The sequence below is a fragment of the Triturus cristatus genome, chromosome 6 (genome assembly GCF_964204655.1).
Source record: "Triturus cristatus chromosome 6, aTriCri1.1, whole genome shotgun sequence".
NCBI classification, from domain to species: Eukaryota; Metazoa; Chordata; class Amphibia; order Caudata; family Salamandridae; genus Triturus; species Triturus cristatus.
The window spans coordinates 1,102,623,039-1,102,650,720 of record NC_140589.1 but is presented as its reverse complement, the minus strand read 5'-3'; positions in this window follow the sequence as shown (position 1 = coordinate 1,102,650,720).

The following is a 27,682-nucleotide window of genomic DNA, read 5'->3' as shown; positions in this document are numbered from 1 at the left end:
CAGAGTAAGAGTTAAGACCTAACCTGTATGCCATAGTACGAGTCTAAGACCTTAGCTATTAGGCCAGAGTAAGAGTTAAGACCTTAGCTATTAGGCCAGAGTAAGAATTAAGACCTTAACCAGTAGGCCAGAGTAAGAGTTAAGACCTTAACCTGTAGGCTAGAGTAAGAGTTAAGACCTTAACCTGTAGGCCATAGTACGAGTCTTAGACCTTAGCTATTAGGCCAGAGTAAGAGTTAAGACCTTAACCAGTAGGCCAGAGTAAGAGTTAAGACCTTAACCTGTAGGCCATAGTACGAGTCTAAGACCTTAGTTATTAGGCCAGAGTAAGAGTTAAGACCTTAACCAGTAGGCCAGAGTATGAGTTAAGACCTTAACCATTAGGCCAGAGTACGAGTCTAAGACCTTAGCTATTAGGCCAGAGTACGAGTCTAAGACCTTAGCTATTAGGCCAGAGTAAGAGTTAATACCTTAGCTATTAGGCCAGAGTAAGAGTTAAGACCTTAGCTATTAGGCCAGAGTACGAGTCTAAGACCTTAGCTATTAGGCCAGAGTAAGAGTTAAGACCTTAACCATTAGGCCAGAGTACGAGTCTAAGACCTTAGCTATTAGGCCAGAGTAAGAGTTAAGACCTTAACCAGTAGGCCAGAGTAAGAGTTAAGACCTTAACCAGTAGGCCAGAGTACGAGTCTAAGACCTTAGCTATTAGGCCAGAGTAAGAGTTAAGATCCTAACCATTAAACCAGAGTACGAGTCTAAGACCTTAGCTATTAGGCCAGACTAAGAGTTAAGACCATAGCTATTAGGCCAGAGTATGAGTCTAAAAGCTTAACTATTAGGCCAGAGTAAGAGCTAAGACCTTAACCATTAGGCCAGAGTACGAGTCTAAGACCTTAGCTATTAGGCCAGAGTAAGAGTTAAGACCTTAGCTATTAGGCCAGAGTAAGAGTTAAGACTTTAACCATTAAGCCAGAGTAAGAATAAAGACCTTAAACGTTAGGCCAGAGAAAGAGTCTAAGACCTTAACCATTAGGCCGGAGTAAGAGCTAAGACCTTAACCATTAGGCCAGAGTAAGAGTCTAAGACCTTAACCATTAGGCCAGAGTAAGAGTTAAGACCTTAACCATAAGGCCAGAGTAAGAGTCTGGCCAGAGTAAGAGTTAAGACCTTTACCATTAGGACAGATTAAGAGTCTAAGACCTTAACCATTAGGCCAGAGTAAGAGTTAAGACCTTAACCATGAGGCCAGAGTAAGAGTCTAAGACCTTAACCATTATGTCAGAGTAAGAGTCTAAACCTTAGCTATTAGGCCAGACTAAGAGTTAAGACCTTAACCATCAGGCCAGAGTACGAGTCTAAGACCTTAGCTATTAGGCCAGAGTAAGAGTTAAGACCTTAACCATTAGGCCAGAGTACGAGTCTAACACCTTAGCTATTAGGCCAGAGTAAGAGTTAAGACCTTAACCATTAGGCCAGAGTATGAGTCTAAGACCTTAGCTATTAGGCCAGAGTAAGAGTTAAGACCTTAACCAGTAGGCCAGAGTAAGAGTTAAGACCATAACCTGTAGGCTATAGTACGAGTCTAAGACCTTAGCTATTAGGCCAGAGTAAGAGTTAAGACCTTAGCTATTAGGCCTGAGTAAGAGTTAAGACCTTAACCATTAGGCCAGAGTACGAGTCTAAGACATTAGCTATTAGGCCAGAGTAAGAGTTAATACCTTAACCATTAGGCCAGAGTAAGAGTTAAGACCTTAACCATTAGGCCAGAGTACGAGTCTAAGACCTTAGCTATTAGGCCAGAGTACGAGTCTAAGACCTTAGCTATTAGGCCAGAGTAAGAGTTAAGACCTTAACCTGTAGGCCATAGTACGAGTATAAGACCTTAGCTATTAGGCCAGAGTAAGAGTTAAGAACTTAGCTATCAGGCCAGAGTAAGAGTTAAGACCTTAACCAGTAGGCCAGAGTAAGAGTTAAGACCTTAACCTGTAGGCCAGAGTAGGAGTTGAGACCTAAACCTGTAGGCCATACTATGAGTCTAAGACCTTATCTAATAGGCCAGAGTAAAAGTTAAGACCTTAGCTATTAGGCCAGGGTAAGAGTTAAGACCTTAACCAGTAGGCCAGAGTAAGAGTTAAGACCTTAACCTGTAGGCCATAGTACGAGTCTAAGACCTTAGCTATTAGGCCAGAGTACGAGTTAAGACCTTAACCATTAGGCCAGAGTACGAGTCTAACACCTTAGCTATTAGGCCAGAGTAAGAGTTAAGACCTTAAACATTAGGCCAGAGTACGAGTCTAAGACCTTAGCTATTAGGCCAGATTAAGAGTTAAGACCTTAGCTATTGGGCCAGAGTAAGAGTTAAGACCTTAACCATTAGGCCAGAGTACGAGTCTAAGACCTTAGCTATTAGGCCAGAGTAAGAGTTAAGACCTTAACCAGTAGGCCAGAGTAAGAGTTAAGACCTTAACCATTAGTCCAGAGTACGAGTCTAAGACCTTAGCTATTAGGCCAGAGTAAGAGTTAAGACCTTAGCTATTGGGCCAGAGTAAGAGTTAAGACCTTCACCATTAGGCCAGAGTACGAGTCTAAGACCTTAGCTATTGGGCCAGAGTACGAGTCTAACACCTTAGCTATTAGGCCAGAGTAAGAGTTAAGACCTTAAACATTAGGCCAGAGTACGAGTCTAAGACCTTAGCTATTAGGCCAGACTAAGAGTTAAGACCTTAGCTATTAGGTCAGAGTACGAGTCTAAGACCTTAGCTATTAGGCCAGAGTAAGAGTTAAGACCTTAACCAGTAGGCCAGAGTAAGAGTTAAGACCTAACCTGTATGCCATAGTACGAGTCTAAGACGTTAGCTATTAGGCCAGAGTAAGAGTTAAGACCTTAACCAGTAGGCCAGAGTAAGAGTTAAGACCTTAACCATTAGTCCAGAGTACGAGTCTAAGACCTTAGCTATTAGGCCAGAGTAAGAGTTAAGACCTTAGCTATTGGGCCAGAGTAAGAGTTAAGACCTTAACCATTAGGCCAGAGTACGAGTCTAAGACCTTAGCTATTAGGCCAGAGTAAGAGTTAAGACCTTAACCTGTAGGCCATAGTACGAGTATAAGACCTTAGCTATTAGGCCAGAGTAAGAGTTAAGAACTTAGCTATCAGGCCAGAGTAAGAGTTAAGACCTTAACCAGTAGGCCAGAGTAAGAGTTAAGACCTTAACCTGTAGGCCAGAGTAGGAGTTGAGACCTAAACCTGTAGGCCATACTATGAGTCTAAGACCTTAGCTAATAGGCCAGAGTAAGAGTTAAGACCTTAGCTATTAGGCCAGAGTAAGAGTTAAGACCTTAACCAGTAGGCCAGAGTAAGAGTTAAGACCTTAACCTGTAGGCCATAGTACGAGTCTAAGACCTTAGCTATTAGGCCAGAGTAAGAGTTAAGACCTTAACCATTAGGCCAGAGTACGAGTCTAACACCTTAGCTATTAGGCCAGAGTAAGAGTTAAGACCTTAAACATTAGGCCAGAGTACGAGTCTAAGACCTTAGCTATTAGGCCAGAGTATGAGTCTAAGACCTTAGCTATTAGGCCAGAGTAAGAGTTAAGACCTTAACCAGTAGGCCAGAGTAAGAGTTAAGACCTAACCTGTATGCCATAGTACGAGTCTAAGACCTTAGCTATTAGGCCAGAGTAAGAGTTAAGACCTTAGCTATTAGGCCAGAGTAAGAATTAAGACCTTAACCAGTAGGCCAGAGTAAGAGTTAAGACCTTAACCTGTAGGCTAGAGTAAGAGTTAAGACCTTAACCTGTAGGCCATAGTACGAGTCTTAGACCTTAGCTATTAGGCCAGAGTAAGAGTTAAGACCTTAACCAGTAGGCCAGAGTAAGAGTTAAGACCTTAACCTGTAGGCCATAGTACGAGTCTAAGACCTTAGTTATTAGGCCAGAGTAAGAGTTAAGACCTTAACCAGTAGGCCAGAGTATGAGTTAAGACCTTAACCATTAGGCCAGAGTACGAGTCTAAGACCTTAGCTATTAGGCCAGAGTACGAGTCTAAGACCTTAGCTATTAGGCCAGAGTAAGAGTTAATACCTTAGCTATTAGGCCAGAGTAAGAGTTAAGACCTTAGCTATTAGGCCAGAGTACGAGTCTAAGACCTTAGCTATTAGGCCAGAGTAAGAGTTAAGACCTTAACCATTAGGCCAGAGTACGAGTCTAAGACCTTAGCTATTAGGCCAGAGTAAGAGTTAAGACCTTAACCAGTAGGCCAGAGTGAGAGTTAAGACCTTAACCAGTAGGCCAGAGTACGAGTCTAAGACCTTAGCTATTAGGCCAGAGTAAGAGTTAAGATCCTAACCATTAAACCAGAGTACGAGTCTAAGACCTTAGCTATTAGGCCAGACTAAGAGTTAAGACCATAGCTATTAGGCCAGAGTATGAGTCTAAGAGCTTAACTATTAGGCCAGAGTAAGAGCTAAGACCTTAACCATTAGGCCAGAGTACGAGTCTAAGACCTTAGCTATTAGGCCAGAGTAAGAGTTAAGACCTTAGCTATTAGGCCAGAGTAAGAGTTAAGACTTTAACCATTAAGCCAGAGTAAGAATAAAGACCTTAAACGTTAGGCCAGAGAAAGAGTCTAAGACCTTAACCATTAGGCCGGAGTAAGAGCTAAGACCTTAACCATTAGGCCAGAGTAAGAGTCTAAGACCTTAACCATTAGGCCAGAGTAAGAGTTAAGACCTTAACCATAAGGCCAGAGTAAGAGTCTGGCCAGAGTAAGAGTTAAGACCTTTACCATTAGGCCAGATTAAGAGTCTAAGACCTTAACCATTAGGCCAGAGTAAGAGTTAAGACCTTAACCATGAGGCCAGAGTAAGAGTCTAAGACCTTAACCATTATGTCAGAGTAAGAGTCTAAACCTTAGCTATTAGGCCAGACTAAGAGTTAAGACCTTAACCATCAGGCCAGAGTACGAGTCTAAGACCTTAGCTATTAGGCCAGAGTAAGAGTTAAGACCTTAACCATTAGGCCAGAGTACGAGTCTAACACCTTAGCTATTAGGCCAGAGTAAGAGTTAAGACCTTAACCATTAGGCCAGAGTATGAGTCTAAGACCTTAGCTATTAGGCCAGAGTAAGAGTTAAGACCTTAACCAGTAGGCCAGAGTAAGAGTTAAGACCATAACCTGTAGGCTATAGTACGAGTCTAAGACCTTAGCTATTAGGCCAGAGTAAGAGTTAAGACCTTAGCTATTAGGCCTGAGTAAGAGTTAAGACCTTAACCATTAGGCCAGAGTACGAGTCTAAGACATTAGCTATTAGGCCAGAGTAAGAGTTAATACCTTAACCATTAGGCCAGAGTAAGAGTTAAGACCTTAACCATTAGGCTAGAGTACGAGTCTAAGACCTTAGCTATTAGGCCAGAGTACGAGTCTAAGACCTTAGCTATTAGGCCAGAGTAAGAGTTAAGACCTTAACCTGTAGGCCATAGTACGAGTATAAGACCTTAGCTATTAGGCCAGAGTAAGAGTTAAGAACTTAGCTATCAGGCCAGAGTAAGAGTTAAGACCTTAACCAGTAGGCCAGAGTAAGAGTTAAGACCTTAACCTGTAGGCCAGAGTAGGAGTTGAGACCTAAACCTGTAGGCCATACTATGAGTCTAAGACCTTATCTAATAGGCCAGAGTAAAAGTTAAGACCTTAGCTATTAGGCCAGGGTAAGAGTTAAGACCTTAACCAGTAGGCCAGAGTAAGAGTTAAGACCTTAACCTGTAGGCCATAGTACGAGTCTAAGACCTTAGCTATTAGGCCAGAGTACGAGTTAAGACCTTAACCATTAGGCCAGAGTACGAGTCTAACACCTTAGCTATTAGGCCAGAGTAAGAGTTAAGACCTTAAACATTAGGCCAGAGTACGAGTCTAAGACCTTAGCTATTAGGCCAGATTAAGAGTTAAGACCTTAGCTATTGGGCCAGAGTAAGAGTTAAGACCTTAACCATTAGGCCAGAGTACGAGTCTAAGACCTTAGCTATTAGGCCAGAGTAAGAGTTAAGACCTTAACCAGTAGGCCAGAGTAAGAGTTAAGACCTTAACCATTAGTCCAGAGTACGAGTCTAAGACCTTAGCTATTAGGCCAGAGTAAGAGTTAAGACCTTAGCTATTGGGCCAGAGTAAGAGTTAAGACCTTCACCATTAGGCCAGAGTACGAGTCTAAGACCTTAGCTATTAGGCCAGAGTACGAGTCTAACACCTTAGCTATTAGGCCAGAGTAAGAGTTAAGACCTTAAACATTAGGCCAGAGTACGAGTCTAAGACCTTAGCTATTAGGCCAGACTAAGAGTTAAGACCTTAGCTATTAGGTCAGAGTACGAGTCTAAGACCTTAGCTATTAGGCCAGAGTAAGAGTTAAGACCTTAACCAGTAGGCCAGAGTAAGAGTTAAGACCTAACCTGTATGCCACAGTACGAGTCTAAGACGTTAGCTATTAGGCCAGAGTAAGAGTTAAGACCTTAACCAGTAGGCCAGAGTAAGAGTTAAGACCTTAACCATTAGTCCAGAGCACGAGTCTAAGACCTTAGCTATTAGGCCAGAGTAAGGGTTAAGACCTTAGCTATTGGGCCAGAGTAAGAGTTAAGACCTTAACCATTAGGCCAGAGTACGAGTCTAAGACCTTAGCTATTAGGCCAGAGTAAGAGTTAAGACCTTAACCTGTAGGCCATAGTACGAGTATAAGACCTTAGCTATTAGGCCAGAGTAAGAGTTAAGAACTTAGCTATCAGGCCAGAGTAAGAGTTAAGACCTTAACCAGTAGGCCAGAGTAAGAGTTAAGACCTTAACCTGTAGGCCAGAGTAGGAGTTGAGACCTAAACCTGTAGGCCATACTATGAGTCTAAGACCTTAGCTAATAGGCCAGAGTAAGAGTTAAGACCTTAGCTATTAGGCCAGAGTAAGAGTTAAGACCTTAACCAGTAGGCCAGAGTAAGAGTTAAGACCTTAACCTGTAGGCCATAGTACGAGTCTAAGACCTTAGCTATTAGGCCAGAGTAAGAGTTAAGACCTTAACCATTAGGCCAGAGTACGAGTCTAACACCTTAGCTATTAGGCCAGAGTAAGAGTTAAGACCTTAAACATTAGGCCAGAGTACGAGTCTAAGACCTTAGCTATTAGGCCAGACTAAGAGTTAAGACCTTAGCTATTAGGCCAGAGTACGAGTCTAAGACCTTAGCTATTAGGCCAGAGTAAGAGTTAAGACCTTAACCAGTAGGCCAGAGTAAGAGTTAAGACCTAACCTGTATGCCATAGTACGAGTCTAAGACCTTAGCTATTAGGCCAGAGTAAGAGTTAAGACCTTAGCTATTAGGCCAGAGTAAGAATTAAGACCTTAACCAGTAGGCCAGAGTAAGAGTTAAGACCTTAACCTGTAGGCTAGAGTAAGAGTTAAGACCTTAACCTGTAGGCCATAGTACGAGTCTTAGACCTTAGCTATTAGGCCAGAGTAAGAGTTAAGACCTTAACCAGTAGGCCAGAGTAAGAGTTAAGACCTTAACCTGTAGGCCATAGTACGAGTCTAAGACCTTAGTTATTAGGCCAGAGTAAGAGTTAAGACCTTAACCAGTAGGCCAGAGTATGAGTTAAGACCTTAACCATTAGGCCAGAGTACGAGTCTAAGACCTTAGCTATTAGGCCAGAGTACGAGTCTAAGACCTTAGCTATTAGGCCAGAGTAAGAGTTAATACCTTAGCTATTAGGCCAGAGTAAGAGTTAAGACCTTAGCTATTAGGCCAGAGTACGAGTCTAAGACCTTAGCTATTAGGCCAGAGTAAGAGTTAAGACCTTAACCATTAGGCCAGAGTACGAGTCTAAGACCTTAGCTATTAGGCCAGAGTAAGAGTTAAGACCTTAACCAGTAGGCCAGAGTAAGAGTTAAGACCTTAACCAGTAGGCCAGAGTACGAGTCTAAGACCTTAGCTATTAGGCCAGAGTAAGAGTTAAGATCCTAACCATTAAACCAGAGTACGAGTCTAAGACCTTAGCTATTAGGCCAGACTAAGAGTTAAGACCATAGCTATTAGGCCAGAGTATGAGTCTAAGAGCTTAACTATTAGGCCAGAGTAAGAGCTAAGACCTTAACCATTAGGCCAGAGTACGAGTCTAAGACCTTAGCTATTAGGCCAGAGTAAGAGTTAAGACCTTAGCTATTAGGCCAGAGTAAGAGTTAAGACTTTAACCATTAAGCCAGAGTAAGAATAAAGACCTTAAACGTTAGGCCAGAGAAAGAGTCTAAGACCTTAACCATTAGGCCGGAGTAAGAGCTAAGACCTTAACCATTAGGCCAGAGTAAGAGTCTAAGACCTTAACCATTAGGCCAGAGTAAGAGTTAAGACCTTAACCATAAGGCCAGAGTAAGAGTCTGGCCAGAGTAAGAGTTAAGACCTTTACCATTAGGCCAGATTAAGAGTCTAAGACCTTAACCATTAGGCCAGAGTAAGAGTTAAGACCTTAACCATGAGGCCAGAGTAAGAGTCTAAGACCTTAACCATTATGTCAGAGTAATAGTCTAAACCTTAGCTATTAGGCCAGACTAAGAGTTAAGACCTTAACCATCAGGCCAGAGTACGAGTCTAAGACCTTAGCTATTAGGCCAGAGTAAGAGTTAAGACCTTAACCATTAGGCCAGAGTACGAGTCTAACACCTTAGCTATTAGGCCAGAGTAAGAGTTAAGACCTTAACCATTAGGCCAGAGTATGAGTCTAAGACCTTAGCTATTAGGCCAGAGTAAGAGTTAAGACCTTAACCAGTAGGCCAGAGTAAGAGTTAAGACCATAACCTGTAGGCTATAGTACGAGTCTAAGACCTTAGCTATTAGGCCAGAGTAAGAGTTAAGACCTTAGCTATTAGGCCTGAGTAAGAGTTAAGACCTTAACCATTAGGCCAGAGTATGAGTCTAAGACATTAGCTATTAGGCCAGAGTAAGAGTTAATACCTTAACCATTAGGCCAGAGTAAGAGTTAAGACCTTAACCATTAGGCCAGAGTACGAGTCTAAGACCTTAGCTATTAGGCCAGAGTACGAGTCTAAGACCTTAGCTATTAGGCCAGAGTAAGAGTTAAGACCTTAACCTGTAGGCCATAGTACGAGTATAAGACCTTAGCTATTAGGCCAGAGTAAGAGTTAAGAACTTAGCTATCAGGCCAGAGTAAGAGTTAAGACCTTAACCAGTAGGCCAGAGTAAGAGTTAAGACCTTAACCTGTAGGCCAGAGTAGGAGTTGAGACCTAAACCTGTAGGCCATACTATGAGTCTAAGACCTTATCTAATAGGCCAGAGTAAAAGTTAAGACCTTAGCTATTAGGCCAGGGTAAGAGTTAAGACCTTAACCAGTAGGCCAGAGTAAGAGTTAAGACCTTAACCTGTAGGCCATAGTACGAGTCTAAGACCTTAGCTATTAGGCCAGAGTACGAGTTAAGACCTTAACCATTAGGCCAGAGTACGAGTCTAACACCTTAGCTATTAGGCCAGAGTAAGAGTTAAGACCTTAAACATTAGGCCAGAGTACGAGTCTAAGACCTTAGCTATTAGGCCAGACTAAGAGTTAAGACCTTAGCTATTGGGCCAGAGTAAGAGTTAAGACCTTAACCATTAGGCCAGAGTACGAGTCTAAGACCTTAGCTATTAGGCCAGAGTAAGAGTTAAGACCTTAACCAGTAGGCCAGAGTAAGAGTTAAGACCTTAACCATTAGTCCAGAGTACGAGTCTAAGACCTTAGCTATTAGGCCAGAGTAAGAGTTAAGACCTTAGCTATTGGGCCAGAGTAAGAGTTAAGACCTTCACCATTAGGCCAGAGTACGAGTCTAAGACCTTAGCTATTAGGCCAGAGTAAGAGTTAAGACCTTAACCTGTAGGCCATAGTACGAGTATAAGACCTTAGCTATTAGGCCAGAGTAAGAGTTAAGAACTTAGCTATCAGGCCAGAGTAAGAGTTAAGACCTTAACCAGTAAGCCAGAGTAAGAGTTAAGACCTTAACCTGTAGGCCAGAGTAGGAGTTGAGACCTAAACCTGTAGGCCATACTATGAGTCTAAGACCTTAGCTAATAGTCCAGAGTAAGAGTTAAGACCTTAGCTATTAGGCCAGAGTAAGAGTTAAGACCTTAACCAGTAGGCCAGAGTAAGAGTTAAGACCTTAACCTGTAGGCCATAGTACGAGTCTAAGACCTTAGCTATTAGGCCAGAGTAAGAGTTAAGACCTTAACCATTAGGCCAGAGTACGAGTCTAACACCTTAGCTATTAGGCCAGAGTAAGAGTTAAGACCTTAAACATTAGGCCAGAGTACGAGTCTAAGACCTTAGCTATTAGGCCAGACTAAGAGTTAAGACCTTAGCTATTAGGCCAGAGTACGAGTCTAAGACCTTAGCTATTAGGCCAGAGTAAGAGTTAAGACCTTAACCAGTAGGCCAGAGTAAGAGTTAAGACCTAACCTGTATGCCATAGTACGAGTCTAAGACCTTAGCTATTAGGCCAGAGTAAGAGTTAAGACCTTAGCTATTAGGCCAGAGTAAGAATTAAGACCTTAACCAGTAGGCCAGAGTAAGAGTTAAGACCTTAACCTGTAGGCTAGAGTAAGAGTTAAGACCTTAACCTGTAGGCCATAGTACGAGTCTTAGACCTTAGCTTTTAGGCCAGAGTAAGAGTTAAGACCTTAACCAGTAGGCCAGAGTAAGAGTTAAGACCTTAACCTGTAGGCCATAGTACGAGTCTAAGACCTTAGTTATTAGGCCAGAGTAAGAGTTAAGACCTTAACCAGTAGGCCAGAGTATGAGTTAAGACCTTAACCATTAGGCCAGAGTACGAGTCTAAGACCTTAGCTATTAGGCCAGAGTACGAGTCTAAGACCTTAGCTATTAGGCCAGAGTAAGAGTTAAGACCTTAGCTATTAGGCCAGAGTAAGAGTTAAGACCTTAGCTATTAGGCCAGAGTACGAGTCTAAGACCTTAGCTATTAGGCCAGACTAAGAGTTAAGACCATAGCTATTAGGCCAGAGTATGAGTCTAAGAGCTTAACTATTAGGCCAGAGTAAGAGCTAAGACCTTAACCATTAGGCCAGAGTACGAGTCTAAGACCTTAGCTATTAGGCCAGAGTAAGAGTTATGACCTTAGCTATTAGGCCAGAGTAAGAGTTAAGACTTTAACCATTAAGCCAGAGTAAGAATGAAGACCTTAAACATTAGGCCAGAGAAAGAGTCTAAGACCTTAACCATTAGGCCGGAGTAAGAGCTAAGACCTTAACCATTAGGCCAGAGTAAGAGTCTAAGACCTTAACCATTAGGCCAGAGTAAGAGTTAAGACCTTAACCATTAGGCCAGAGTAAGAGTCTGGCCAGAGTAAGAGTTAAGACCTTTACCATTAGGCCAGATTAAGAGTCTAAGACCTTAACCATTAGGCCAGAGTAAGAGTTAAGACCTTAACCATTAGGCCAGAGTAAGAGTCTAAGACCTTAACCATTATGTCAGAGTAAGAGTCTAAACCTTAGCTATTAGGCCAGACTAAGAGTTAAGACCTTAACCATCAGGCCAGAGTACGAGTCTAAGACCTTAGCTATTAGGCCAGAGTAAGAGTTAAGACCTTAACCATTAGGCCAGAGTACGAGTCTAACACCTTAGCTATTAGGCCAGAGTAAGAGTTAAGACCTTAACCATTAGGCCAGAGTATGAGTCTAAGACCTTATCTATTAGGCCAGAGTAAGAGTTAAGACCTTAACCAGTAGGCCAGAGTAAGAGTTAAGACCATAACCTGTAGGCTATAGTACGAGTCTAAGACCTTAGCTATTAGGCCAGAGTAAGAGTTAAGACCTTAGCTATTAGGCCTGAGTAAGAGTTAAGACCTTAACCATTAGGCCAGAGTACGAGTCTAAGACATTAGCTATTAGGGCAGAGTAAGAGTTAAGACCTTAACCATTAGGCCAGAGTAAGAGTTAAGACCTTAACCATTAGGCCAGAGTACGAGTCTAAGACCTTAGCTATTAGGCCAGAGTACGAGTCTAAGACCTTAGCTATTAGGCCAGAGTAAGAGTTAAGACCTTAACCTGTAGGCCATAGTACGAGTATAAGACCTTAGCTATTAGGCCAGAGTAAGAGTTAAGAACTTAGCTATCAGGCCAGAGTAAGAGTTAAGACCTTAACCAGTAGGCCAGAGTAAGAGTTAAGACCTTAACCTGTAGGCCAGAGTAGGAGTTGAGACCTAAACCTGTAGGCCATACTATGAGTCTAAGACCTTAGCTAATAGGCCAGAGTAAGAGTTAAGACCTTAACCAGTAGGCCAGAGTAAGAGTTAAGACCTTAACCATTAGTCCAGAGTACGAGTCTAAGACCTTAGCTATTAGGCCAGAGTAAGAGTTAAGACCTTAGCTATTAGGCCAGAGTAAGAGTTAAGACCTTAACCAATAGGCCATAGTACGAGTCTAAGACCTTAGCTATTAGGCCAGAGAAAGAGTTAAGACCTTAACCAGTAGGCCAGAGTAAGAGTTAAGAACTTAACCTGTAGGCCATAGTACGAGTCTAAGACCTTAGCTATTAGGCCAGAGTAAGAGTTAAGACCTTAGCTATTAGGCCAGAGTAAGAGTTAAGACCTTAATCATTAGGCCAAAGTACGAGTCTAAGACCTTAGCTATTAGGCCAGAGTAAGAGTTAAGACCTTAGCTATTAGGCCAGAGTAAAAGTTAAGACCTTAACCAGTAGGCCAGAGTAAGAGTTAAGACCTTAACCGTTAGGCCAGAGTACGAGTCTAAGACCTTAGCTATTAGGCCAGAGTAAGAGTTAAGACCTTAACCAGTAGGCCAGTGTAAGAGTTAAGACCTTAACCATTAGGCCAGAGTCTGAGTCTAAGACCTTAGCTATTAGGCCAGAGTACGAGTCTAAGACCTTAGCTATTAGGCCAGAGTAAGAGTTAAGACCTTAGCTATTAGGCCAGAGTACGAGTCTAAGACCTTAGCTATTAGGCCAGAGTACGAGTCTAAGACCTTAGCTATTAGGCCAGAGTAAGAGTTAAGACCTTAGCTATTAGGCCAGAGTAAGAGTTAAGACCTTAGCTATTAGGCCAGAGTACGAGTCTAAGACCTTAGCTATTAGGCCAGAGTAAGAGTTAAGACCTTAGCTATTAGGCCAGAGTACGAGTCTAAGACCTTAGCTATCAGGCCATAGTACGAGCCTTACACCATAGCTATTAGGCCAGAGTAAGAGTTAAGACCTTAACCATTAGGCCAGAATACGAGTCTAAGACCTCAGCTATTAGGCCAGAGTAAGAGTTAAGACCTTAACCATTAGGCCAGAGTAAGAGTTAGGACCTTAACCATTAGGCAAGAGTACGAGTCTAAGACCTTAGCTATTAGGTCAGAGTAAGAGTTAAGACCTTAGCTATTAGGCCAGAGTAAGAGTTAAGACCTTAACCAGTAGGCCAGAGTAAGAGTTAAGACCTTCACCATTAGGCCAGAGTACGAGTCTAAGACCTTAGCTATTAGGCCAGAGTAAGAGTTATGACCTTAGCTATTAGGCCAGAGTAAGAGTTAAGACTTTAACCATTAAGCCAGAGTAAGAATGAAGACCTTAAACATTAGGCCAGAGAAAGAGTCTAAGACCTTAACCATTAGGCCGGAGTAAGAGCTAAGACCTTAACCATTAGGCCAGAGTAAGAGTCTAAGACCTTAACCATTAGGCCAGAGTAAGAGTTAAGACCTTAACCATTAGGCCAGAGTAAGAGTCTGGCCAGAGTAAGAGTTAAGACCTTTACCATTAGGCCAGATTAAGAGTCTAAGACCTTAACCATTAGGCCAGAGTAAGAGTTAAGACCTTAACCATTAGGACAGAGTAAGAGTCTAAGACCTTAACCATTATGTCAGAGTAAGAGTCTAAACCTTAGCTATTAGGCCAGACTAAGAGTTAAGACCTTAACAATCAGGCCAGAGTACGAGTCTAAGACCTTAGCTATTAGGCCAGAGTAAGAGTTAAGACCTTAACCATTAGGCCAGAGTACGAGTCTAACACCTTAGCTATTAGGCCAGAGTAAGAGTTAAGACCTTAACCATTAGGCCAGAGTATGAGTCTAAGACCTTAGCTATTAGGCCAGAGTAAGAGTTAAGACCTTAACCAGTAGGCCAGAGTAAGAGTTAAGACCATAACCTGTAGGCTATAGTACGAGTCTAAGACCTTAGCTATTAGGCCAGAGTAAGAGTTAAGACCTTAGCTATTAGGCCTGAGTAAGAGTTAAGACCTTAACCATTAGGCCAGAGTACGAGTCTAAGACATTAGCTATTAGGGCAGAGTAAGAGTTAAGACCTTAACCATTAGGCCAGAGTAAGAGTTAAGACCTTAACCATTAGGCCAGAGTACGAGTCTAAGACCTTAGCTATTAGGCCAGAGTACGAGTCTAAGACCTTAGCTATTAGGCCAGAGTAAGAGTTAAGACCTTAACCTGTAGGCCATAGTACGAGTATAAGACCTTAGCTATTAGGCCAGAGTAAGAGTTAAGAACTTAGCTATCAGGCCAGAGTAAGAGTTAAGACCTTAACCAGTAGGCCAGAGTAAGAGTTAAGACCTTAACCTGTAGGCCAGAGTAGGAGTTGAGACCTAAACCTGTAGGCCATACTATGAGTCTAAGACCTTAGCTAATAGGCCAGAGTAAGAGTTAAGACCTTAACCAGTAGGCCAGAGTAAGAGTTAAGACCTTAACCATTAGTCCAGAGTACGAGTCTAAGACCTTAGCTATTAGGCCAGAGTAAGAGTTAAGACCTTAGCTATTAGGCCAGAGTAAGAGTTAAGACCTTAACCAGTAGGCCATAGTACGAGTCTAAGACCTTAGCTATTAGGCCAGAGAAAGAGTTAAGACCTTAACCAGTAGGCCAGAGTAAGAGTTAAGAACTTAACCTGTAGGCCATAGTACGAGTCTAAGACCTTAGCTATTAGGCCAGAGTAAGAGTTAAGACCTTAGCTATTAGGCCAGAGTAAGAGTTAAGACCTTAATCATTAGGCCAAAGTACGAGTCTAAGACCTTAGCTATTAGGCCAGAGTAAGAGTTAAGACCTTAGCTATTAGGCCAGAGTAAAAGTTAAGACCTTAACCAGTAGGCCAGAGTAAGAGTTAAGACCTTAACCGTTAGGCCAGAGTACGAGTCTAAGACCTTAGCTATTAGGCCAGAGTAAGAGTTAAGACCTTAACCAGTAGGCCAGTGTAAGAGTTAAGACCTTAACCATTAGGCCAGAGTCTGAGTCTAAGACCTTAGCTATTAGGCCAGAGTACGAGTCTAAGACCTTAGCTATTAGGCCAGAGTAAGAGTTAAGACCTTAGCTATTAGGCCAGAGTACGAGTCTAAGACCTTAGCTATTAGGCCAGAGTACGAGTCTAAGACCTTAGCTATTAGGCCAGAGTAAGAGTTAAGACCTTAGCTATTAGGCCAGAGTAAGAGTTAAGACCTTAGCTATTAGGCCAGAGTACGAGTCTAAGACCTTAGCTATTAGGCCAGAGTAAGAGTTAAGACCTTAGCTATTAGGCCAGAGTACGAGTCTAAGACCTTAGCTATCAGGCCATAGTACGAGCCTTACACCATAGCTATTAGGCCAGAGTAAGAGTTAAGACCTTAACCATTAGGCCAGAATACGAGTCTAAGACCTCAGCTATTAGGCCAGAGTAAGAGTTAAGACCTTAACCATTAGGCCAGAGTAAGAGTTAGGACCTTAACCATTAGGCAAGAGTACGAGTCTAAGACCTTAGCTATTAGGTCAGAGTAAGAGTTAAGACCTTAGCTATTAGGCCAGAGTAAGAGTTAAGACCTTAACCAGTAGGCCAGAGTAAGAGTTAAGACCTTCACCATTAGGCCAGAGTACGAGTCTAAGACCTTAGCTATTAGGCCAGAGTAAGAGTTATGACCTTAACCTGTAGGCCAGAGTAGGAGTTGAGACCTAAACCTGTAGGCCATACTATGAGTCTAAGACCTTAGCTAATAGGCCAGAGTAAGAGTTAAGACCTTAGCTATTAGGCCAGAGTAAGAGTTAAGACCTTAACCAGTAGGCCAGAGTAAGAGTTAAGACCTTAACCTGTAGGCCATAGTACGAGTCTAAGACCTTAGCTATTAGGCCAGAGTAAGAGTTAAGACCTTAACCATTAGGCCAGAGTACGAGTCTAACACCTTAGCTATTAGGCCAGAGTAAGAGTTAAGACCTTAACCATTAGGCCAGAGTACGAGTCTAACACCTTAGCTATTAGGCCAGAGTAAGAGTTAAGACCTTAAACATTAGGCCAGAGTACGAGTCTAAGACCTTAGCTATTAGGCCAGAGTATGAGTCTAAGACCTTAGCTATTAGGCCAGAGTAAGAGTTAAGACCTTAACCAGTAGGCCAGAGTAAGAGTTAAGACCTAACCTGTATGCCATAGTACGAGTCTAAGACCTTAGCTATTAGGCCAGAGTAAGAGTTAAGACCTTAGCTATTAGGCCAGAGTAAGAATTAAGACCTTAACCAGTAGGCCAGAGTAAGAGTTAAGACCTTAACCTGTAGGCTAGAGTAAGAGTTAAGACCTTAACCTGTAGGCCATAGTACGAGTCTTAGACCTTAGCTATTAGGCCAGAGTAAGAGTTAAGACCTTAACCAGTAGGCCAGAGTAAGAGTTAAGACCTTAACCTGTAGGCCATAGTACGAGTCTAAGACCTTAGTTATTAGGCCAGAGTAAGAGTTAAGACCTTAACCAGTAGGCCAGAGTATGAGTTAAGACCTTAACCATTAGGCCAGAGTACGAGTCTAAGACCTTAGCTATTAGGCCAGAGTACGAGTCTAAGACCTTAGCTATTAGGCCAGAGTAAGAGTTAATACCTTAGCTATTAGGCCAGAGTAAGAGTTAAGACCTTAGCTATTAGGCCAGAGTACGAGTCTAAGACCTTAGCTATTAGGCCAGAGTAAGAGTTAAGACCTTAACCATTAGGCCAGAGTACGAGTCTAAGACCTTAGCTATTAGGCCAGAGTAAGAGTTAAGACCTTAACCAGTAGGCCAGAGTAAGAGTTAAGACCTTAACCAGTAGGCCAGAGTACGAGTCTAAGACCTTAGCTATTAGGCCAGAGTAAGAGTTAAGATCCTAACCATTAAACCAGAGTACGAGTCTAAGACCTTAGCTATTAGGCCAGACTAAGAGTTAAGACCATAGCTATTAGGCCAGAGTATGAGTCTAAGAGCTTAACTATTAGGCCAGAGTAAGAGCTAAGACCTTAACCATTAGGCCAGAGTACGAGTCTAAGACCTTAGCTATTAGGCCAGAGTAAGAGTTAAGACCTTAGCTATTAGGCCAGAGTAAGAGTTAAGACTTTAACCATTAAGCCAGAGTAAGAATAAAGACCTTAAACGTTAGGCCAGAGAAAGAGTCTAAGACCTTAACCATTAGGCCGGAGTAAGAGCTAAGACCTTAACCATTAGGCCAGAGTAAGAGTCTAAGACCTTAACCATTAGGCCAGAGTAAGAGTTAAGACCTTAACCATAAGGCCAGAGTAAGAGTCTGGCCAGAGTAAGAGTTAAGACCTTTACCATTAGGCCAGATTAAGAGTCTAAGACCTTAACCATTAGGCCAGAGTAAGAGTTAAGACCTTAACCATGAGGCCAGAGTAAGAGTCTAAGACCTTAACCATTATGTCAGAGTAAGAGTCTAAACCTTAGCTATTAGGCCAGACTAAGAGTTAAGACCTTAACCATCAGGCCAGAGTACGAGTCTAAGACTTTAGCTATTAGGCCAGAGTAAGAGTTAAGACCTTAACCATTAGGCCAGAGTACGAGTCTAACACCTTAGCTATTAGGCCAGAGTAAGAGTTAAGACCTTAACCATTAGGCCAGAGTATGAGTCTAAGACCTTAGCTATTAGGCCAGAGTAAGAGTTAAGACCTTAACCAGTAGGCCAGAGTAAGAGTTAAGACCATAACCTGTAGGCTATAGTACGAGTCTAAGACCTTAGCTATTAGGCCAGAGTAAGAGTTAAGACCTTAGCTATTAGGCCTGAGTAAGAGTTAAGACCTTAACCATTAGGCCAGAGTACGAGTCTAAGACATTAGCTATTAGGCCAGAGTAAGAGTTAATACCTTAACCATTAGGCCAGAGTAAGAGTTAAGACCTTAACCATTAGGCCAGAGTACGAGTCTAAGACCTTAGCTATTAGGCCAGAGTACGAGTCTAAGACCTTAGCTATTAGGCCAGAGTAAGAGTTAAGACCTTAACCTGTAGGCCATAGTACGAGTATAAGACCTTAGCTATTAGGCCAGAGTAAGAGTTAAGAACTTAGCTATCAGGCCAGAGTAAGAGTTAAGACCTTAACCAGTAGGCCAGAGTAAGAGTTAAGACCTTAACCTGTAGGCCAGAGTAGGAGTTGAGACCTAAACCTGTAGGCCATACTATGAGTCTAAGACCTTATCTAATAGGCCAGAGTAAAAGTTAAGACCTTAGCTATTAGGCCAGGGTAAGAGTTAAGACCTTAACCAGTAGGCCAGAGTAAGAGTTAAGACCTTAACCTGTAGGCCATAGTACGAGTCTAAGACCTTAGCTATTAGGCCAGAGTACGAGTTAAGACCTTAACCATTAGGCCAAAGTACGAGTCTAACACCTTAGCTATTAGGCCAGAGTAAGAGTTAAGACCTTAAACATTAGGCCAGAGTACGAGTCTAAGACCTTAGCTATTAGGCCAGATTAAGAGTTAAGACCTTAGCTATTGGGCCAGAGTAAGAGTTAAGACCTTAACCATTAGGCCAGAGTACGAGTCTAAGACCTTAGCTATTAGGCCAGAGTAAGAGTTAAGACCTTAACCAGTAGGCCAGAGTAAGAGTTAAGACCTTAACCATTAGTCCAGAGTACGAGTCTAAGACCTTAGCTATTAGGCCAGAGTAAGAGTTAAGACCTTAGCTATTGGGCCAGAGTAAGAGTTAAGACCTTCACCATTAGGCCAGAGTACGAGTCTAAGACCTTAGCTATTAGGCCAGAGTACGAGTCTAACACCTTAGCTATTAGGCCAGAGTAAGAGTTAAGACCTTAAACATTAGGCCAGAGTACGAGTCTAAGACCTTAGCTATTAGGCCAGACTAAGAGTTAAGACCTTAGCTATTAGGTCAGAGTACGAGTCTAAGACCTTAGCTATTAGGCCAGAGTAAGAGTTAAGACCTTAACCAGTAGGCCAGAGTAAGAGTTAAGACCTAACCTGTATGCCACAGTACGAGTCTAAGACGTTAGCTATTAGGCCAGAGTAAGAGTTAAGACCTTAACCAGTAGGCCAGAGTAAGAGTTAAGACCTTAACCATTAGTCCAGAGCACGAGTCTAAGACCTTAGCTATTAGGCCAGAGTAAGGGTTAAGACCTTAGCTATTGGGCCAGAGTAAGAGTTAAGACCTTAACCATTAGGCCAGAGTACGAGTCTAAGACCTTAGCTATTAGGCCAGAGTAAGAGTTAAGACCTTAACCTGTAGGCCATAGTACGAGTATAAGACCTTAGCTATTAGGCCAGAGTAAGAGTTAAGAACTTAGCTATCAGGCCAGAGTAAGAGTTAAGACCTTAACCAGTAGGCCAGAGGAAGAGTTAAGACCTTAACCTGTAGGCCAGAGTAGGAGTTGAGACCTAAACCTGTAGGCCATACTATGAGTCTAAGACCTTAGCTAATAGGCCAGAGTAAGAGTTAAGACCTTAGCTATTAGGCCAGAGTAAGAGTTAAGACCTTAACCAGTAGGCCAGAGTAAGATTTAAGACCTTAACCTGTAGGCCATAGTACGAGTCTAAGACCTTAGCTATTAGGCCAGAGTAAGAGTTAAGACCTTAACCATTAGGCCAGAGTACGAGTCTAACACCTTAGCTATTAGGCCAGAGTAAGAGTTAAGACCTTAAACATTAGGCCAGAGTACGAGTCTAAGACCTTAGCTATTAGGCCAGACTAAGAGTTAAGACCTTAGCTATTAGGCCAGAGTACGAGTCTAAGACCTTAGCTATTAGGCCAGAGTAAGAGTTAAGACCTTAACCAGTAGGCCAGAGTAAGAGTTAAGACCTAACCTGTATGCCATAGTACGAGTCTAAGACCTTAGCTATTAGGCCAGAGTAAGAGTTAAGACCTTAGCTATTAGGCCAGAGTAAGAATTAAGACCTTAACCAGTAGGCCAGAGTAAGAGTTAAGACCTTAACCTGTAGGCTAGAGTAAGAGTTAAGACCTTAACCTGTAGGCCATAGTACGAGTCTTAGACCTTAGCTATTAGGCCAGAGTAAGAGTTAAGACCTTAACCAGTAGGCCAGAGTAAGAGTTAAGACCTTAACCTGTAGGCCATAGTACGAGTCTAAGACCTTAGTTATTAGGCCAGAGTAAGAGTTAAGACCTTAACCAGTAGGCCAGAGTATGAGTTAAGACCTTAACCATTAGGCCAGAGTACGAGTCTAAGACCTTAGCTATTAGGCCAGAGTACGAGTCTAAGACCTTAGCTATTAGGCCAGAGTAAGAGTTAATACCTTAGCTATTAGGCCAGAGTAAGAGTTAAGACCTTAGCTATTAGGCCAGAGTACGAGTCTAAGACCTTAGCTATTAGGCCAGAGTAAGAGTTAAGACCTTAGCTATTAGGCCAGAGTACGAGTCTAAGACCTTAGCTATTAGGCCAGAGTACGAGTCTAAGACCTTAGCTATTAGGCCAGAGTAAGAGTTAAGACCTTAGCTATTAGGCCAGAGTAAGAGTTAAGACCTTAGCTATTAGGCCAGAGTACGAGTCTAAGACCTTAGCTATTAGGCCAGAGTAAGAGTTAAGACCTTAGCTATTAGGCCAGAGTACGAGTCTAAGACCTTAGCTATCAGGCCATAGTACGAGCCTTACACCATAGCTATTAGGCCAGAGTAAGAGTTAAGACCTTAACCATTAGGCCAGAATACGAGTCTAAGACCTCAGCTATTAGGCCAGAGTAAGAGTTAAGACCTTAACCATTAGGCCAGAGTAAGAGTTAGGACCTTAACCATTAGGCAAGAGTACGAGTCTAAGACCTTAGCTATTAGGTCAGAGTAAGAGTTAAGACCTTAGCTATTAGGCCAGAGTAAGAGTTAAGACCTTAACCAGTAGGCCAGAGTAAGAGTTAAGACCTTCACCATTAGGCCAGAGTACGAGTCTAAGACCTTAGCTATTAGGCCAGAGTAAGAGTTATGACCTTAGCTATTAGGCCAGAGTAAGAGTTAAGACTTTAACCATTAAGCCAGAGTAAGAATGAAGACCTTAAACATTAGGCCAGAGAAAGAGTCTAAGACCTTAACCATTAGGCCGGAGTAAGAGCTAAGACCTTAACCATTAGGCCAGAGTAAGAGTCTAAGACCTTAACCATTAGGCCAGAGTAAGAGTTAAGACCTTAACCATTAGGCCAGAGTAAGAGTCTGGCCAGAGTAAGAGTTAAGACCTTTACCATTAGGCCAGATTAAGAGTCTAAGACCTTAACCATTAGGCCAGAGTAAGAGTTAAGACCTTAACCATTAGGACAGAGTAAGAGTCTAAGACCTTAACCATTATGTCAGAGTAAGAGTCTAAACCTTAGCTATTAGGCCAGACTAAGAGTTAAGACCTTAACAATCAGGCCAGAGTACGAGTCTAAGACCTTAGCTATTAGGCCAGAGTAAGAGTTAAGACCTTAACCATTAGGCCAGAGTACGAGTCTAACACCTTAGCTATTAGGCCAGAGTAAGAGTTAAGACCTTAACCATTAGGCCAGAGTATGAGTCTAAGACCTTAGCTATTAGGCCAGAGTAAGAGTTAAGACCTTAACCAGTAGGCCAGAGTAAGAGTTAAGACCATAACCTGTAGGCTATAGTACGAGTCTAAGACCTTAGCTATTAGGCCAGAGTAAGAGTTAAGACCTTAGCTATTAGGCCTGAGTAAGAGTTAAGACCTTAACCATTAGGCCAGAGTACGAGTCTAAGACATTAGCTATTAGGGCAGAGTAAGAGTTAAGACCTTAACCATTAGGCCAGAGTAAGAGTTAAGACCTTAACCATTAGGCCAGAGTACGAGTCTAAGACCTTAGCTATTAGGCCAGAGTACGAGTCTAAGACCTTAGCTATTAGGCCAGAGTAAGAGTTAAGACCTTAACCTGTAGGCCATAGTACGAGTATAAGACCTTAGCTATTAGGCCAGAGTAAGAGTTAAGAACTTAGCTATCAGGCCAGAGTAAGAGTTAAGACCTTAACCAGTAGGCCAGAGTAAGAGTTAAGACCTTAACCTGTAGGCCAGAGTAGGAGTTGAGACCTAAACCTGTAGGCCATACTATGAGTCTAAGACCTTAGCTAATAGGCCAGAGTAAGAGTTAAGACCTTAACCAGTAGGCCAGAGTAAGAGTTAAGACCTTAACCATTAGTCCAGAGTACGAGTCTAAGACCTTAGCTATTAGGCCAGAGTAAGAGTTAAGACCTTAGCTATTAGGCCAGAGTAAGAGTTAAGACCTTAACCAGTAGGCCATAGTACGAGTCTAAGACCTTAGCTATTAGGCCAGAGAAAGAGTTAAGACCTTAACCAGTAGGCCAGAGTAAGAGTTAAGAACTTAACCTGTAGGCCATAGTACGAGTCTAAGACCTTAGCTATTAGGCCAGAGTAAGAGTTAAGACCTTAGCTATTAGGCCAGAGTAAGAGTTAAGACCTTAATCATTAGGCCAAAGTACGAGTCTAAGACCTTAGCTATTAGGCCAGAGTAAGAGTTAAGACCTTAGCTATTAGGCCAGAGTAAAAGTTAAGACCTTAACCAGTAGGCCAGAGTAAGAGTTAAGACCTTAACCGTTAGGCCAGAGTACGAGTCTAAGACCTTAGCTATTAGGCCAGAGTAAGAGTTAAGACCTTAACCAGTAGGCCAGTGTAAGAGTTAAGACCTTAACCATTAGGCCAGAGTCTGAGTCTAAGACCTTAGCTATTAGGCCAGAGTACGAGTCTAAGACCTTAGCTATTAGGCCAGAGTAAGAGTTAAGACCTTAGCTATTAGGCCAGAGTACGAGTCTAAGACCTTAGCTATTAGGCCAGAGTACGAGTCTAAGACCTTAGCTATTAGGCCAGAGTAAGAGTTAAGACCTTAGCTATTAGGCCAGAGTAAGAGTTAAGACCTTAGCTATTAGGCCAGAGTACGAGTCTAAGACCTTAGCTATTAGGCCAGAGTAAGAGTTAAGACCTTAGCTATTAGGCCAGAGTACGAGTCTAAGACCTTAGCTATCAGGCCATAGTACGAGCCTTACACCATAGCTATTAGGCCAGAGTAAGAGTTAAGACCTTAACCATTAGGCCAGAATACGAGTCTAAGACCTCAGCTATTAGGCCAGAGTAAGAGTTAAGACCTTAACCATTAGGCCAGAGTAAGAGTTAGGACCTTAACCATTAGGCAAGAGTACGAGTCTAAGACCTTAGCTATTAGGTCAGAGTAAGAGTTAAGACCTTAGCTATTAGGCCAGAGTAAGAGTTAAGACCTTAACCAGTAGGCCAGAGTAAGAGTTAAGACCTTCACCATTAGGCCAGAGTACGAGTCTAAGACCTTAGCTATTAGGCCAGAGTAAGAGTTATGACCTTAACCTGTAGGCCAGAGTAGGAGTTGAGACCTAAACCTGTAGGCCATACTATGAGTCTAAGACCTTAGCTAATAGGCCAGAGTAAGAGTTAAGACCTTAGCTATTAGGCCAGAGTAAGAGTTAAGACCTTAACCAGTAGGCCAGAGTAAGAGTTAAGACCTTAACCTGTAGGCCATAGTACGAGTCTAAGACCTTAGCTATTAGGCCAGAGTAAGAGTTAAGACCTTAACCATTAGGCCAGAGTACGAGTCTAACACCTTAGCTATTAGGCCAGAGTAAGAGTTAAGACCTTAACCATTAGGCCAGAGTACGAGTCTAACACCTTAGCTATTAGGCCAGAGTAAGAGTTAAGACCTTAAACATTAGGCCAGAGTACGAGTCTAAGACCTTAGCTATTAGGCCAGAGTATGAGTCTAAGACCTTAGCTATTAGGCCAGAGTAAGAGTTAAGACCTTAACCAGTAGGCCAGAGTAAGAGTTAAGACCTAACCTGTATGCCATAGTACGAGTCTAAGACCTTAGCTATTAGGCCAGAGTAAGAGTTAAGACCTTAGCTATTAGGCCAGAGTAAGAATTAAGACCTTAACCAGTAGGCCAGAGTAAGAGTTAAGACCTTAACCTGTAGGCTAGAGTAAGAGTTAAGACCTTAACCTGTAGGCCATAGTACGAGTCTTAGACCTTAGCTATTAGGCCAGAGTAAGAGTTAAGACCTTAACCAGTAGGCCAGAGTAAGAGTTAAGACCTTAACCTGTAGGCCATAGTACGAGTCTAAGACCTTAGTTATTAGGCCAGAGTAAGAGTTAAGACCTTAACCAGTAGGCCAGAGTATGAGTTAAGACCTTAACCATTAGGCCAGAGTACGAGTCTAAGACCTTAGCTATTAGGCCAGAGTACGAGTCTAAGACCTTAGCTATTAGGCCAGAGTAAGAGTTAATACCTTAGCTATTAGGCCAGAGTAAGAGTTAAGACCTTAGCTATTAGGCCAGAGTACGAGTCTAAGACCTTAGCTATTAGGCCAGAGTAAGAGTTAAGACCTTAACCATTAGGCCAGAGTACGAGTCTAAGACCTTAGCTATTAGGCCAGAGTAAGAGTTAAGACCTTAACCAGTAGGCCAGAGTAAGAGTTAAGACCTTAACCAGTAGGCCAGAGTACGAGTCTAAGACCTTAGCTATTAGGCCAGAGTAAGAGTTAAGATCCTAACCATTAAACCAGAGTACGAGTCTAAGACCTTAGCTATTAGGCCAGACTAAGAGTTAAGACCATAGCTATTAGGCCAGAGTATGAGTCTAAGAGCTTAACTATTAGGCCAGAGTAAGAGCTAAGACCTTAACCATTAGGCCAGAGTACGAGTCTAAGACCTTAGCTATTAGGCCAGAGTAAGAGTTAAGACCTTAGCTATTAGGCCAGAGTAAGAGTTAAGACTTTAACCATTAAGCCAGAGTAAGAATAAAGACCTTAAACGTTAGGCCAGAGAAAGAGTCTAAGACCTTAACCATTAGGCCGGAGTAAGAGCTAAGACCTTAACCATTAGGCCAGAGTAAGAGTCTAAGACCTTAACCATTAGGCCAGAGTAAGAGTTAAGACCTTAACCATAAGGCCAGAGTAAGAGTCTGGCCAGAGTAAGAGTTAAGACCTTTACCATTAGGCCAGATTAAGAGTCTAAGACCTTAACCATTAGGCCAGAGTAAGAGTTAAGACCTTAACCATGAGGCCAGAGTAAGAGTCTAAGACCTTAACCATTATGTCAGAGTAAGAGTCTAAACCTTAGCTATTAGGCCAGACTAAGAGTTAAGACCTTAACCATCAGGCCAGAGTACGAGTCTAAGACTTTAGCTATTAGGCCAGAGTAAGAGTTAAGACCTTAACCATTAGGCCAGAGTACGAGTCTAACACCTTAGCTATTAGGCCAGAGTAAGAGTTAAGACCTTAACCATTAGGCCAGAGTATGAGTCTAAGACCTTAGCTATTAGGCCAGAGTAAGAGTTAAGACCTTAACCAGTAGGCCAGAGTAAGAGTTAAGACCATAACCTGTAGGCTATAGTACGAGTCTAAGACCTTAGCTATTAGGCCAGAGTAAGAGTTAAGACCTTAGCTATTAGGCCTGAGTAAGAGTTAAGACCTTAACCATTAGGCCAGAGTACGAGTCTAAGACATTAGCTATTAGGCCAGAGTAAGAGTTAATACCTTAACCATTAGGCCAGAGTAAGAGTTAAGACCTTAACCATTAGGCCAGAGTACGAGTCTAAGACCTTAGCTATTAGGCCAGAGTACGAGTCTAAGACCTTAGCTATTAGGCCAGAGTAAGAGTTAAGACCTTAACCTGTAGGCCATAGTACGAGTATAAGACCTTAGCTATTAGGCCAGAGTAAGAGTTAAGAACTTAGCTATCAGGCCAGAGTAAGAGTTAAGACCTTAACCAGTAGGCCAGAGTAAGAGTTAAGACCTTAACCTGTAGGCCAGAGTAGGAGTTGAGACCTAAACCTGTAGGCCATACTATGAGTCTAAGACCTTATCTAATAGGCCAGAGTAAAAGTTAAGACCTTAGCTATTAGGCCAGGGTAAGAGTTAAGACCTTAACCAGTAGGCCAGAGTAAGAGTTAAGACCTTAACCTGTAGGCCATAGTACGAGTCTAAGACCTTAGCTATTAGGCCAGAGTACGAGTTAAGACCTTAACCATTAGGCCAAAGTACGAGTCTAACACCTTAGCTATTAGGCCAGAGTAAGAGTTAAGACCTTAAACATTAGGCCAGAGTACGAGTCTAAGACCTTAGCTATTAGGCCAGATTAAGAGTTAAGACCTTAGCTATTGGGCCAGAGTAAGAGTTAAGACCTTAACCATTAGGCCAGAGTACGAGTCTAAGACCTTAGCTATTAGGCCAGAGTAAGAGTTAAGACCTTAACCAGTAGGCCAGAGTAAGAGTTAAGACCTTAACCATTAGTCCAGAGTACGAGTCTAAGACCTTAGCTATTAGGCCAGAGTAAGAGTTAAGACCTTAGCTATTGGGCCAGAGTAAGAGTTAAGACCTTCACCATTAGGCCAGAGTACGAGTCTAAGACCTTAGCTATTAGGCCAGAGTACGAGTCTAACACCTTAGCTATTAGGCCAGAGTAAGAGTTAAGACCTTAAACATTAGGCCAGAGTACGAGTCTAAGACCTTAGCTATTAGGCCAGACTAAGAGTTAAGACCTTAGCTATTAGGTCAGAGTACGAGTCTAAGACCTTAGCTATTAGGCCAGAGTAAGAGTTAAGACCTTAACCAGTAGGCCAGAGTAAGAGTTAAGACCTAACCTGTATGCCACAGTACGAGTCTAAGACGTTAGCTATTAGGCCAGAGTAAGAGTTAAGACCTTAACCAGTAGGCCAGAGTAAGAGTTAAGACCTTAACCATTAGTCCAGAGCACGAGTCTAAGACCTTAGCTATTAGGCCAGAGTAAGGGTTAAGACCTTAGCTATTGGGCCAGAGTAAGAGTTAAGACCTTAACCATTAGGCCAGAGTACGAGTCTAAGACCTTAGCTATTAGGCCAGAGTAAGAGTTAAGACCTTAACCTGTAGGCCATAGTACGAGTATAAGACCTTAGCTATTAGGCCAGAGTAAGAGTTAAGAACTTAGCTATCAGGCCAGAGTAAGAGTTAAGACCTTAACCAGTAGGCCAGAGGAAGAGTTAAGACCTTAACCTGTAGGCCAGAGTAGGAGTTGAGACCTAAACCTGTAGGCCATACTATGAGTCTAAGACCTTAGCTAATAGGCCAGAGTAAGAGTTAAGACCTTAGCTATTAGGCCAGAGTAAGAGTTAAGACCTTAACCAGTAGGCCAGAGTAAGATTTAAGACCTTAACCTGTAGGCCATAGTACGAGTCTAAGACCTTAGCTATTAGGCCAGAGTAAGAGTTAAGACCTTAACCATTAGGCCAGAGTACGAGTCTAACACCTTAGCTATTAGGCCAGAGTAAGAGTTAAGACCTTAAACATTAGGCCAGAGTACGAGTCTAAGACCTTAGCTATTAGGCCAGACTAAGAGTTAAGACCTTAGCTATTAGGCCAGAGTACGAGTCTAAGACCTTAGCTATTAGGCCAGAGTAAGAGTTAAGACCTTAACCAGTAGGCCAGAGTAAGAGTTAAGACCTAACCTGTATGCCATA